This window comes from Sabethes cyaneus, chromosome 3, assembly GCF_943734655.1.
Source record: "Sabethes cyaneus chromosome 3, idSabCyanKW18_F2, whole genome shotgun sequence".
Taxonomy (NCBI): Eukaryota; Metazoa; Arthropoda; class Insecta; order Diptera; family Culicidae; genus Sabethes; species Sabethes cyaneus.
The window spans coordinates 36,790,612-36,804,386 of NC_071355.1; the positions used below are offsets into that span (position 1 = coordinate 36,790,612).

The following is a 13,775-nucleotide window of genomic DNA, read 5'->3' on the forward strand; positions in this document are numbered from 1 at the left end:
AGGATACAGGTTTTCTATTACTTCTTCTTTTTTTCTTGATCTGCGCTCCCTTACGGGCGGTAGCGCCTTAGAGCGACTTAGAGCGACAAGCGTCGCTGTTAGCTAAACACACACTGGCAAAAACTAGTCGCAATGTCGGCGCATCCGTCAGGTACGCGTGTGTGAGAAAATTAGACCACGCGAGTGTAGGCTTGGCAACACTGGTTTCAACAAGCCGGCGCCGCAACATGCCACGTCGTGCGGGTCACGACTGAATTATTCGGCTAGCGAATAATTTCACTTGATGAACCCGTGAATTGGCCTTCAAGATTATGTGATTTAATATCGTTGGACTATTTCTTGTGGGTCTGTATGAAACTCTAGTATACATCCTCACTCACTTAACGATAAAACATTGTAGAATTAGACTTATTGTATGAGTATGCAGAAGTCTGGTTATTATATTCTCTCTCTAGTTTTCTATTCTCTTCTTTCTTTTTTGTTTTTTTCTTTGCTGAGCTTTGTATCTCTTATTAAGCTCCTGTTTCGCTCTCCAAATCCTAGTTACTTTCTTTGACTACTCTGCTGTCCTCTTTCGCTATTTTGTTGATCTTCTAGATTTCATTGATCTCCTTAATCTCACTACAAACTCCTTTCTTTCAGTTCTTTTTTGACTCCTCTCTAAAGTTTTTTATGCTGATTACTTTATTCCTTCAACATCCGGCTAATGTTTGTATTTCTGTTCAATAATTCAGCAGGTCATGACCAAAACAAACGACGGAATTTGTAGCTCCTATGGTTTTCATACAACTACTACTACTTACTTTACTTACTTAGTTTCAACAGAATACACTGAGAATATAATTTCGTATTTTTTTTTTGAAAAAACATTCGTAAAACTATATTTGTAGCTGATTCTTCTTGGTATGCAGTAGCAGTGGTTCTGTGGTTTGCGGCGTCGTCGGCTGTTCGTAAAGAAGTATGACAAATGAGCTCAGTTCGATTTCCGATAAAATCGGCTTTTTCGGAAATTAAAAAGATTTCGCTATTTTTCGATAGGTGTCGGTAATATAGCATACAGACACCTATCGGAAAATAGTGAAATCTAGTATTATTTTTATCGAGAGCCTTTTCGTGCATTCGTAAAATCTACGAACCGTTTTGTAAAATGCAATAATTCGTACGAATATAGCTTTGTTAATATGTACAAAACATTCAGGACTGATTTTACGAAACTACTTCGTGGTAGAAAACAGCGAAAGAATTCGTAGGGCAAACGCTCGTTTTCGTACTATAATTTTCGTTTATTATCAGTGTAGTGCCAGGGTCTCTTGCCGTATCAAGAATTCCACTCCACTGTACTCGGACCTGGGCTGCTCGTCGTCAATTCGTTGAGCGGTGGTGCCGGTGGGGTTCTTGAAGAGGACAGATTTCACTGCACGGTCGTCCGGCATCCTTGCGAGTTGCGACGTGACCGGCCCATCGTTGTCTCCCAACTTTCGCCAGGTGTACGATGGAAATCTTTTCAAGCAGTGCCTGTAGCTCGTGATTCAGACGCGTCCGCCACTCTTCCCTATCCGTTTGTACTACGCCAAAATAGTTCGCAAAGCCTTTCGTTCAAATACGGCAAGAACACGTATGTCTTCTGTAAGTAAAGTTACTGTCTCAAGTTCGTAGAGGATTACCAAGCTGATTAGCGTTTTATACATCATCAGTTTTGTGCGACGGCGTATGCTTCTTGATCGATATGCGTTGCGACGAGAAAGGTAAGCTCGACTTCCAGCACGACTTCCAAATACACGAACTCATCAACCACTTCCAGTTCATCGCCGTCAATAGTCACTGTCCGTGGGAAGCTAACATTGTTCTTTCTGGAGCCTCTTCCTACCATATATTTGATTTTCGACGAATTGATTTGTACCCCAATCCTCCTAGCCTCCGTTTTTAGTCTGGCGTAGATTGCCTCCGTCGTCCCAAGGCGTCTAGAAATGATGTCGAGGTCGTCTGCGAAGGCTAGGAGTTGGATACTCTTGCTGAAGATCGTTCCTCTGCGATGCGATGTTGAATAACATACGGGACAATCGTAACATATCATGTGCTTAGCCTTAGGGTAGGTTAGATAAGACGCGTCAGATTGTACGGAAAATCGTACTCGTGTATTATCTACCAAAACCGTTCACGCTCGACTGTATCGTATGCTGCCCTGAAATCCACGAAAATATGTGTGGGCACGTTGTATTCATGACATTTCTTGAGGAAGTCAGAGAGTAAAAATTTGATCTATAGTAGCACGGGCCCCCATAAAGGCCGTCTGGTACTGCCCTACGAATTCTCTCGCTATGAGGGATAGATAAATTTTTGACTTATTTATTAGAATGGGTTAATTTTTGTTGTTATAAAGTTGTTTGAATATGAAAATATTCTGGGTCCGAAGAACGTACATTATTATTGCCAGCCGGATGTTTTTAAACAAACGATTAGGTATTTAGATAAAAATTCAATCTTCAATTAAGCGATGCTTTTAAAAATTTTTGCGAAGAAAAGTTTTATTATAATCATTAAGTTGCTCTACAGTTGATTCTCGGTAAGATCAGAGGTCAGGTGGCTGCTGTCTCATTAGACTCATAACGAATCCTCATTTCCGAAAGTATATTTGGAGTAAACATGTAATGTCTTATGTTATATTTGTATGCTTTTTTCGACTCCGCCCAGTTAGCTTCGAGGTACGATGCTGGTCTAACAAGCCAGTCGTCGTATGATCGAATCTCGGCTAGACGGTGGCCGCTAGATAGAGTTAGTAGGATCGTTGCACTGGCCCCGTAAGTTTCCTGTATTCTAACAGCCGGCTGTGAAGTCTGTCGATAAAGAAGGGTAATGTCTATAGATGGTATAATTCCAAGGCTTTACTTTTTGTGCTTTATTCGAATTGTGATCAATTAAACAAAAAACCATAAAGTTTTTGAGTTACGAGACCCCTTATATAACGCGTATCCGTTATGAGTCAGGTAAAATAATAGTTATGAGTAATATTTTTATACTTTATCATATTCCACTGAAAAGTGTACAGAAATCAGCTTTACAAATTAAAGGTAGTCGGACTTGAGGACTTCCTGCGGCATGGTGTGATTGATACGATAATTTTGAATAGTTTTTGTTAGATTGGCGCTCTCAGACTGTCTTTGTACCGGAAATTGCTACTTGGAGAGACTTAGACAATTGGGAGAATAAATCAAAATTAGGTAATGGACTATCTAGTATAGCGGGCGGCAGTAGTTTAGTTAGCAAAACTGTTGGGTACCAACCGAAAGAACGTGGGTGCGAACCTCACTTGCAATCGTCCCGATATATTTTTGGCCTATATCGAAATTCATTCAAGTCATCATTCTTCGCATCAGACATTTCCTCACTTTCCAAAATAGTACACTCCCTCCACAATTATGGATCACTTTTGTGTTTCAAGTTAAATAACTTAGTTAAACAAACTGTTTTAAGGTATGAAGCATTTTTGCAACAAAATATACCCTATTAACTAGCTTTTAACACATAAAACATCCTTTAAATCCCGACATTGGTGCTTTTTCAATGAGCGTACAAAGTAGTTATCGAGAATCTATCAAAATGTCTGTCGTTTTTTCAATCAGCATAAGCAGTACGTTCCTCATTCATAAGGTTGCTATGTGACATAATCACCAATTTTCGAGCAAAAAATGTCTCGTACATAAAGATTAAGCTAAGTTCTTTACGATTCAGCGAAATATTGGTGGTTGCCAATGATTTTCCTGTAAAAATAAGTAATTTTCAAAGTGATCCATAATAGGGACCAAAACAAGGTAATTTTTCACAATTATGGATCACTTTTATTCCAATGTAATTTTTACAAATTCAAACAATTTAGCACCTATTACAAATCAATCGCGAAAAGCATTCCCGAAGGCTGATCGGTAGGTGTCTTCGAAGAAGGACGGCAGGCATCTAAAGACAGATCAAAAGCCACACAAGGCCTTTCATACGATTTGAAACATGTTATTTTTATGTTATTACATGATTTGAATAAAGTTCCCTACGATAAAACTGAACCTTGTCGTGGTGTAGGGCTTTTTAACTAATCAGTAAATGAACAGCGGTCACGTTTACTTCTGAATGTGGGTATATATCAAAATACTTTTGTGATTTCAAGTGGGACTCGGGGTAAAAATTTACCAAATGTGATTGTTGCGTTGTTCAGAAAGTGCTTTTATTCCGTTTAAGAATAAGGCCAGTATGGGGATCTCTGACAATAGATGAAGTTTTCTGGGATTCATCCCTATTTATAGCAACTGTCACAAATATCTCCGAAAAATGTCGGATTGATTCAGTTGGTCGGGGGCTTAGGGTTAGTAAGGGGATGTAAGCGGGATACCAGATCCGATTGGATGCCGAGGGACCACTCTGTAATGATTACGGGTAATAGCCCTTCTTAGGTAGCAGATGGGAAAATTAGGTCAATTCGTGTCGCGTGTTCAAGTTTCGGCTAGGCGGTGCTGCTAGATAGAGTAGGATTTTTGCACTGGCCCCGTGGCTGTCCTGAGCTCTGATGGCTGCCCGCGGGCTCTGTCTATGGGAAGGGGTCGAGTCTTAAAGAGACGTTTAAGCCCAGAGCTTTACAGCACTTTGGTCTCGGCGGGCGAGTCTCTATATTTTGAAGCTTCTGTCGACTACCGCGAACGTCCAGCTTGTGCTGCGCTCAATTTACTTTGTATCGTGGGAATGCATTGTGAATGCTAAGGGGATGAAAGATTAAATTTGCCCTGATAAGTTGATCCGAGTTGCTCCGAAATTTGTCTTATCTATTGGTTCATTTGTGGTTGTTTGTGTTGGGAAACTAAAAGCGTGCGCGCGGTTGAAGACCAGTGTCAGGCGGGGCTGACGAATTCTCCACTTCTTCACTATACCACATATTGCAACTCGAGTGGTACAATAAGTCCAAAGCACATTTACAAATTCGATCTATTATTTTTCTTCTCATCATCATCATTATCATCATCATCGTCATCATCATCATTATCATCATCATCGTCATCATCATCATTATATTTAAAATATGACATTCCGGCCTTTGGCAGAGAGATCTTAGAGTCAGTTCGTGGAGTCCGCGCAGGGCCGAAACGCCTCCGCCTGCGGGTATAGGCGTGACGGCTATGCTTGGGGCTCTACCTGTGTTTTAGTGGGCGCCAGTGCCTGTCTCGTCAGGTAGAACTGATGTTTGAGGTCTCCCTGACACTTTGTTGACAACACAAAAGGGCCCAGCGCAGAGTTTTATTCGCTATTAAGCGACCAGTTGGATAACCCGAAAAAAAGGAAAAAAAAGTTATTACATGATTTGAATAAAGTTCATTGAGTGAACTCGCTGCAAAAAGTGTATTTTTATTTTGATCCATAATATGACGAAAATTGTTTCATAATTGTGACCGCTTCCAAAAGTGATCCATAATTGTGTATTCGATTAGTCATAATATAAGCTTAATTTCCGTGGAAAACTTGCACTAAATGGGTTTAATAACTGAATCAAATGAAAGATTACATATTTTTGTAACTAAAAACATTTATAAGCTGCTTTTAAACAATAGTATGCGCTACAATTGATTGTTTTAAAATCACACTACTGCTTAAATGGTCCATAATTATGGGGGAACTGTACGTTAAGATCGCCTTTAGTCATATGCAACATGCAAGTAAATAAGAAAAATGTCTTGCTAATAGAACCATAATTCTTGTATGAGAATCCAACAGTTGGACTTCCCGGGATACCAAAAACTAAAGGAATCGCCTCCACTATGAGATAGGAAACCTCAAGATTCTGAAAGTAGGGACTCTGAAGTGTTAGTAAGGGTACTCTTGCAATAATTATGGTGAATGAGCAAATGGTTAAAACCACATTAAAATAAAAAAAACTCTAGAAAAACAGAAAGAATTGAGGAGTTGGCAATCCCACCGCTGTCACCATAATGTAACTCAAGGGCTACCGACGAAGGGATCTTCTTTTTTCGTTGAATGGCGCTCCCGTAATTATCATTAATCTCCCTATGTGCATGTATGCGTAAGTGCCTGTAAGAAAGGGAAGAGAAAAACAGTGAAAGTGTGTCACATTTGTGTTTTTTTTCTTCTTTTACCTCTTTTCTATTGCCCAATGAAAAAAGTGTAAACAAAATTGGTTATAAAACAATATGATTTTGAATATTTCGATTGCTTTCGCAAGCCCCTACCCAGTGCCTCTTCGAAGCTGTAAGTCAAACGATGACGATCGATGGCCATATCTGGAAATGCTTCATTTACATACCTATCAGGGGCTAAGCCAGGAGAAAATTGAGGACCTATTTCCCTGGTGAGAGGCGGCTCAAACAGCGTCTGTCTCGGAGCGAGCGGCTGAATATGAAACGTTATATATCTCGCAAGAAATACTTAAGATGGCAAACCTATCAATGCACTGTGGTCCAGAAAGCCAAATTAGGTGGAAAAAATTGTTTACTCAGTAGTCGTTGATTTTAGACTATTTACGTCTTAGAAACATAATCTTGATTTAGGATGGCGCTTTTTTTGGCATGAGCTATTTTAGGGTGACCCTTAAATTAACCAAGATCCAGAAATTATCTTCAAAACGAAACAAGATAGAGCGATATTCACTGCAGCAATTTCATAGCTTGAAATATGTTGAGTAATATTGTAGAAGACAAAATCCTTCTATCTCGAACCGTTTCCATATTAGGGCGATTTTCCTGAGTCAAGTTAGGGTGACCCTGCTATTTTGCGATTTTTCTCCATAACTTTTTTATTTTGCATTTCTCGCAAAACACTTCTTCAGATGACTTTTGAAGCTCAATAAGACGCAACTTTTGGTGAAAAAAGAAATTGGCTATCTATTTTACTTCTACACTTATATTAAATTTTATGATAAAAATAGGTCGTTTTCAAATGTTAGTATCTCAGAAAGGTGCAAGCAGAATTAAAATCAGTTGATTGCGTTTGAAAGATCGTGATTTTTTGTGCACAATATCAAAAAATTGGAGAGTGGATTTTTGTCTATCTCAAATAAATCAACTTTGAATATGTGTGGTTTTAACATAATTAAGTATATAAAAGTAAACGAGTTGCGCCATAACTCCGGAAGGCCTTGACTGTTCTTGATTAAACTTAGCGTACATGTTTCTTGACATAAGTAAATCAGTACAGGGGGTTGACAAAAGCGGGGTGGTCGCTGAAAATGGGAGCGGGAGGTACAAATAAGTAAAAGTGGCTGCGATCATCTTGCATTAAGGGGCGAACCAGCCACAGGCTGAAAACCTCTCAAATATAGAATAATAATAATAATAATATCTTGCATTTGGTCTGTTAGAAGTTGTACAAGTGGCTGGGAGATAAGATGAAGAGCGTGTGAAAAGATGGGAGGGTCACAACTACGGAAGTAGAACAATATAAGGAAGACTTTATGTCTCTTTCATTATCTTCGGAGAGACGTACGCGTTGCTGTAGACAAAAGGGCCGCTGACCAAGAAGAGCTAATCAAGGAAAACGGTAGATATGTCTAAATGAGGAAAAAAGCTTTGTTTTTTGTATTATGAGAATTTGCAAACTGAAACGTAGTGTTGTGAAGACCGCATTCGCGTCATGACTTCTAACGAACACATATGCATGATCGTTTCTTTCGGATTTCTTTGCTGATATTCTCATACACTGCGACAAGTTTTTGCCATAGTGTATTTAGTTATCACCTCCCAGTTGGCCTCGAGGTATGATGCTGGTCTAATAAGCCAGCCGTCATATGTTCGAATTCCGACTGGGAGAGGCTGTTAGAGTCAACAGGATCGTAGCAACTGGCCCTGCAATTGTCCTGCACTCTAACAGCTGGCTGCAAAGTCTGTCGTATAAAAAAACAGAAGGTCAAGTTTCGATAACGGAATGTAGCACCTAGGCTTTGCAATGCTTTGCTATTTAGTTATCAGCTACGGTCGTTGCTTACGCTCGTCATTGCAACCCAGTAGTTGATACCTATCATCGCTCGCATTGGCCCGCACACTTACCCGCCTATGTAAGCGAGGGTGTAAAATGAAGAAGAAAAGTAAAATCCGTATCCATACATCCTAGTGTGCCGCTCGTGCTCACGACCTATGTACAGCTCGTGAGCTTTGGATTCGCGGGCGGGATGTGTAGAAAGTTAATATGAGGCTGTACACTCGCGAGTGTGCAGGTAGCAGAATGTATATCGGAGATGAATGAATCTAATGATTTAAAGTCTCCGTTAACAAATAAAAAACGAACGAACGCAGAATGTATGCACACAGTGCCAGCAGTTGTTTGGCGTAGGCTTGCGTCAGTGGAGTACGCTTTGGATGCTATGCTTTTCACACACGCTCGCCTGTGATTTTTAACCTTAACGAAAACAAATGTACAAGTGGCTGAAAGACAAAAGAATGGTGGCCTCTGATGAAAGGGGAGGTGGGAATCACGGAAATCCCCGTCGCGGATAGAAAACTATTTAAACTTCTCATTCGGTAGTTCCACTCCATGATACTATGAAATATATGATTTCATTACTTTGTCTACCATTCCCTCTGTTTATTGGAAAGTCTACCGTTTTTAATGTCTAACCTCATTATAAAGTTCAAGTCAACAAACATGAGGTTAAGTTTATACATTCTCTTTTAGATTTGGACCACTCACACAACTTATAACGGTTTAAATGCAATATAATTACAGCCACTTTTACTTATTTGTACCTCCCGCTCCCATTTTCAGCGACCACCCCGCTGATTTACTTATGTCAAGAAACATGTACGCTAAGTTCAATCAAGAACAGTCAAGACCTTCCGGAGTTATGGCGCAACTCGTTTACTTTTATATACTTAAATATGTTAAAACCACACATATTCAAAGTTGATTTATTTGAGATAGACAAAAATCCACTCTCCAATTTTTTGATATTATGCACAAAAAATCACGATCTTTCAAACGCAATCAACCTATTTCAATTCTGCTTGCACCTTTCTGAGATACTAACATTTGAAAACGGCCTATTTTTATCATAAAATTTAATATAAGTGTAGAAGTAAAATAGATAGCCAATTTCTTTTTTCACCAAAAGTTGCGTCTTATTGAGCTTCAAAAGTCATCTGAAGAAGTGTTTTGCGAGAAATGCAAAATAAAAAAGTTATGGAGAAAAATCGCAAAATAGCAGGGTCACCCTAACTTGACTCAGGAAAATCGCCCTAATATGGAAACGGTTCGAGATAGAAGGATTTTGTCTTCTACAATATTACTCAACATATTTCAAGCTATGAAATTGCTGCAGTGAATATCGCTCTATCTTGTTTCGTTTTGAAGATAATTTCTGGATCTTGGTTAATTTAAGGGTCACCCTAAAATAGCTCATGCCAAAAAAGCGCCATCCTAAATCAAGATTTTGTTGCTAAGACGTAAATAGTCTAAAATCAACGACTACTGAGTAAACAATTTTTTCCACCTAATTTGGCTTTCTGGACCATAGTGCAATGTAGGTATCGCAACCCCGGTAAGGTAGTATACCGTAGTTCTCTTTTAGTTCTCAAGGAAACGATTAATGGATAACGATTGGAAACAATTGGTACCTAGGATGTCCTAGCTCTCCATGAACCGGCAAGAACTTGCTTGCTTGCTCGAGCGCTACTTCGACTCAGCGTAGAGATTGCTGCCATTCAGGAAGTTCGGTGACCAGACTTCGGATAAATATAACGCTACTGAAAAAGACGGTATCCCGACTAAACTACAACAAGCGTGGAGCGAGCGGTTGTACACAGCAATCCGTCGGGCCATTATCAGGATCTGGAAGGAAGAACAAATGCCGGAGGACTGGTTGGATGGCCTCATTTGTTTTTTTTTTTGTTTTTCAAAAATGAACATCGAATCTAATGTAAAAACCATCGGTCACTACAATGTTCAATTTTGCCTATAAGGTGCTCTCCTGTATCCTGTTCTGTAGATTGAGACCGTCAGTGACGTCCTTCGTCGCCGACCATTCGGTGTTTACCCTGCGTCAGTTACTATACAAGTTGTGGGAGTACAACTTGCAGACTCATCCTTTGTTTGTGGACTTGGAGGCGACGTACGATTCAGTCAAACGAAATGAGCTGTGGCAGATAATGCTAGAATATGGTTTGCCGACGAAACTGAATAATTACGCTGGTTTTTTCCACGACGGGAGTGAGGGGGGAGGGTCAAAATTAAGCACCAGAAAGGCGTTTGAGACTTTAAACTCTTTCGTGACCTTTTAAACAGGAATCAGCGAGATTGAGACTTAACATTGACACCGCTGTAACGAAATACATGTCTACTGACATGAAACGTCGGAGTTTAAACGATGTTGATGGCGCTGAATGGGAAACAATATGAAGTAGTGGAAGAATTCAAATTTATACCTCGGTACGTTCGTAACATATGACAACAATGTAAACCGCGAAGTGAAACGACGAATTGTAACCGCGAGTCGGGTTTTCTACGGATTACGTAGCCTTCAGCTCAAGTCTCGTAGTCCTCCCCGTGGCCTTTTAGGGAATCATAGACGCTTAAGGAAGCTGACGGGACAGGTGCTTGGGGTTTTTGAGCGTAAAATTCTGTGATTAATACTTGGTGGCAAAATGGAAAATAGCGTTGTGGCGCAGACGCATGAACCACGAGCTGTATCAAGTATACAATTATGCTGATATAGTGAAGCTAGTGCGATGTGGTAGGCTGCAGTGGGCTGGGCACGTGGCCAAAATACCCGACGATGAGTAGCCAAACCTATTTTCTGCAGAGAACCAGCAAGAGGCCTTAGATTTCGGGACAAACTCCGCACCCGGTGGATGTGTTCTATCGAGGAAAATGCACGTTCAGCTGGTATTCGAGAAGTTTAGAGAGCGGCAGCCCAGGACCAACAGTACTGGAAGACGATAATTCATTTGGCGCAGGATTGATAACGGGCCGTCGCCACCAGGGCTTGAAAAGGGATCGCAAGTTGAATGTGACTGCCGTGAATGCGAACTTTCCGCATTCAAACCCCGCTTTTTGAACGATCATTTGACTGTTTTTTGAATCCAGTCAATCTGCCGCTTGCGCTGCTACCGGCTTACAATTCATGCGGCATCTCAGCAAAAGCAAACAGTCGATCTCCCGTTTTGCTTTGCGCTTTGAGAATATAAACTGCAAACTGACTGGAATACGGTGACGTATTTTTTCGTTTCTCTTTTTGTCTTCAAATCGGCTGCTTACAGTAATAGTTTGTCACCCGGACGTCGGTCCGACGCAAGCAAAATATTCGTTTGTATTGGACGGAGTCCGACCGACTTCTTCCATGCACATGTAGTGGTTGTTTTTTTTTTTGTAGTATTGAATCATACGCAACCGCACAGCTTTTCGTTAGAGTGGTGATTGCCAGTCATTTGACTGTTTTGCAGTCATTCGCTGCTCCAAACGGTAAAGGCAACTTGATCGAAATGAAAATGTCAAAAAGCTTTAGAACGCGTTCGTTTTGCTGCGTGCAATCTGCGTATACCTAAATATGGTATGATATACCTAAATTTCGACTAAATGAAGGGGAACGGTGAAATCCATCATATTATGGCTCAAATGGGTCGGAAAACTTAAAGTCACCATTTGGAATGTTTTCAAGGTCAACATATCTAAGGTTTGATATTTCATTCGCTCAGATTCAAACAAATTACAAAGTTGTTTACATGTTCTTCTTCGGATTTTGTCATAGACTTTACATATTTATATTATTTTACACTACAGGTAATGTTTCGTCACAAAATAAAGACAAGACATGTTCATGCATTTTGGAGATAAATTTTTTTGGCCATTTTTTTAAACTTTTTTACTGCTTTCATGGCACTGTGAAATGCAAATGAAATGACAAAAACTAAAAGATTACACCGCAAAAAATCTTAGTTCTTGACTTCTTAATGCCTTATTGTCTGTCTTGTCACTAGAATAGGGTATGAAATTTTATGCGCTAAGACATAAGTGTATGTCTATAATTACAAAAACATCGAAAATATTATTGTCTTTTTCGTATGATATGAGTATCACAGTAATTCCCGTTTTTGTATTTTTTGAAATTGCTGAGATTTTTTTACATAACATATTTAGCAAAAATTTAGCAACAAAACAGTAATGTTTTTGAGATACAATTTTTTAACAATTTTTTATCATACTTCTAAGCAATGGAGGCGCATGGCGTTTCAACGATACTTGTCAGGAAACAAATATTTTCGATCAAGGGGAACGAAATGAAAATATACGCTTCCTCGCCGAAAATTTATCTAAATATAACAGTTAGTAGGGGAAGGGCGGTAAAGACGGACACCTTAAGGTCAAGAGTCAATATCTACTCAAATATAACTGTATTGATTGCAATTTTCATACAAACTGAAACTTTAAGTCTCTGTCTAATAAAGTTACACCGTGTACTAGAAAATTTCTTCCAAAATTTATAATTTTTTTAATATTATAAACATTATGTATAAATCAGAGTTTCTGCGCATGGGCGGGAAAGACGGACACTTGATATGGGAAAGACGGACACTCGCGAAAAGGTGTCACGCGCCGACGAATTATCAGTATTAAGAAAGATTAACATATTTCATCATGTATTTAGGAAAGAATTAGCTTGGGAAAACCCCCTACCCAATTCCCCCTTTGAGCGAGGAAATAAAATGGTTCCCTGTTATAATCTTCAATATTTTAATTGGTGATGAATTAATCGTTTCTAAAAGTTGGCCTATTCCAACTGTTAAATGACTTCTGGATACTTTTACATGTATAATATGCAAGTATTTGCAATTTAAATCGTTGTTAGGCAAAATGAATACGGAATCTTTGTGTCCGTCTTTCCCTACCTTCGGGTGTCCGTCTTTCCCGACTTGAATACCATTTTTTCAAACTTTAATAACTTTTTACTGAATATTCAAAAATTCACTAGATTTCCAATGGACATTCAGTGAAGGGTCAAACTAACGTAATGTCGTCAATATAGCACGAAAGTATTGCTTTTTAACGATTTACCCGCTATTTTCTTCACACACAAAATTACATCGGTTAGCGTATTTAGGCGTTTTTTCTTTGTTTTGCTTATAAATTTGACAGCTGCGCTGCTAGAAATCGGCAGTTCAATTCAAAAGTGTTTATTCAGTCTATAGAAACATTTCCCATCATTGGTTTGCTTCAAAAAATTATTGTTTATGAAATATGATAAGTGTCCGTCTTTCCCGCAGTGTCCGTCTTTACTGCCCTTCCCCTATGGTTAACCAGTGTTTCTGTCCGACAGACAGCTTTAAACCGCCGGAACGATAGCGTCAGCAACTTTCAAAGCTTACCCTCATTTCCGCCACCGCGCGAAAACATCATTTCCCAAAACATTACAAAATCTTCCGCCTGTGCGGGCGTAATGGGCTGCCATCATCCTCCAGGAATCGTTGAAATTGTAATCACCATTTGTTTCGTTCCTGTCCTTCACTTCAGTTCAGCAGAAAGATTGATTGTGGTATTTTTTTTCTTTCTCTCGATTGCAGGTCTGCCATCAACTCGCCCGCTCGCTGTAGCAACCGGGAAAATCGCGAAAATGCAGTTTGATGTCCGGCTTTATCATTGTCATCATTAGCAGTGCAGCGAACAAAGCCAGTAGCTAGCAGCAGCAGCAGCAGCAGCAACAACATCAACAGCAACCAGCAACTTGCACAAATCCGAACTCAATTTGTTTTGCGTCTCCTGCTGATCAGCATTCCACTCCGATCCTGACCGACCGAAGGCTC

The 13,775-nt window shown here is 39.7% G+C and overlaps 1 protein-coding gene across 5 annotated transcripts in view; it reads left to right on the plus strand.

The window, feature by feature from the left end:
- Positions 1-13,775, plus strand: part of LOC128743980 (furin-like protease 1) — a 570,474-nt gene that overhangs the window by 234,059 nt on the left and 322,640 nt on the right. The window lies entirely within an intron of this gene.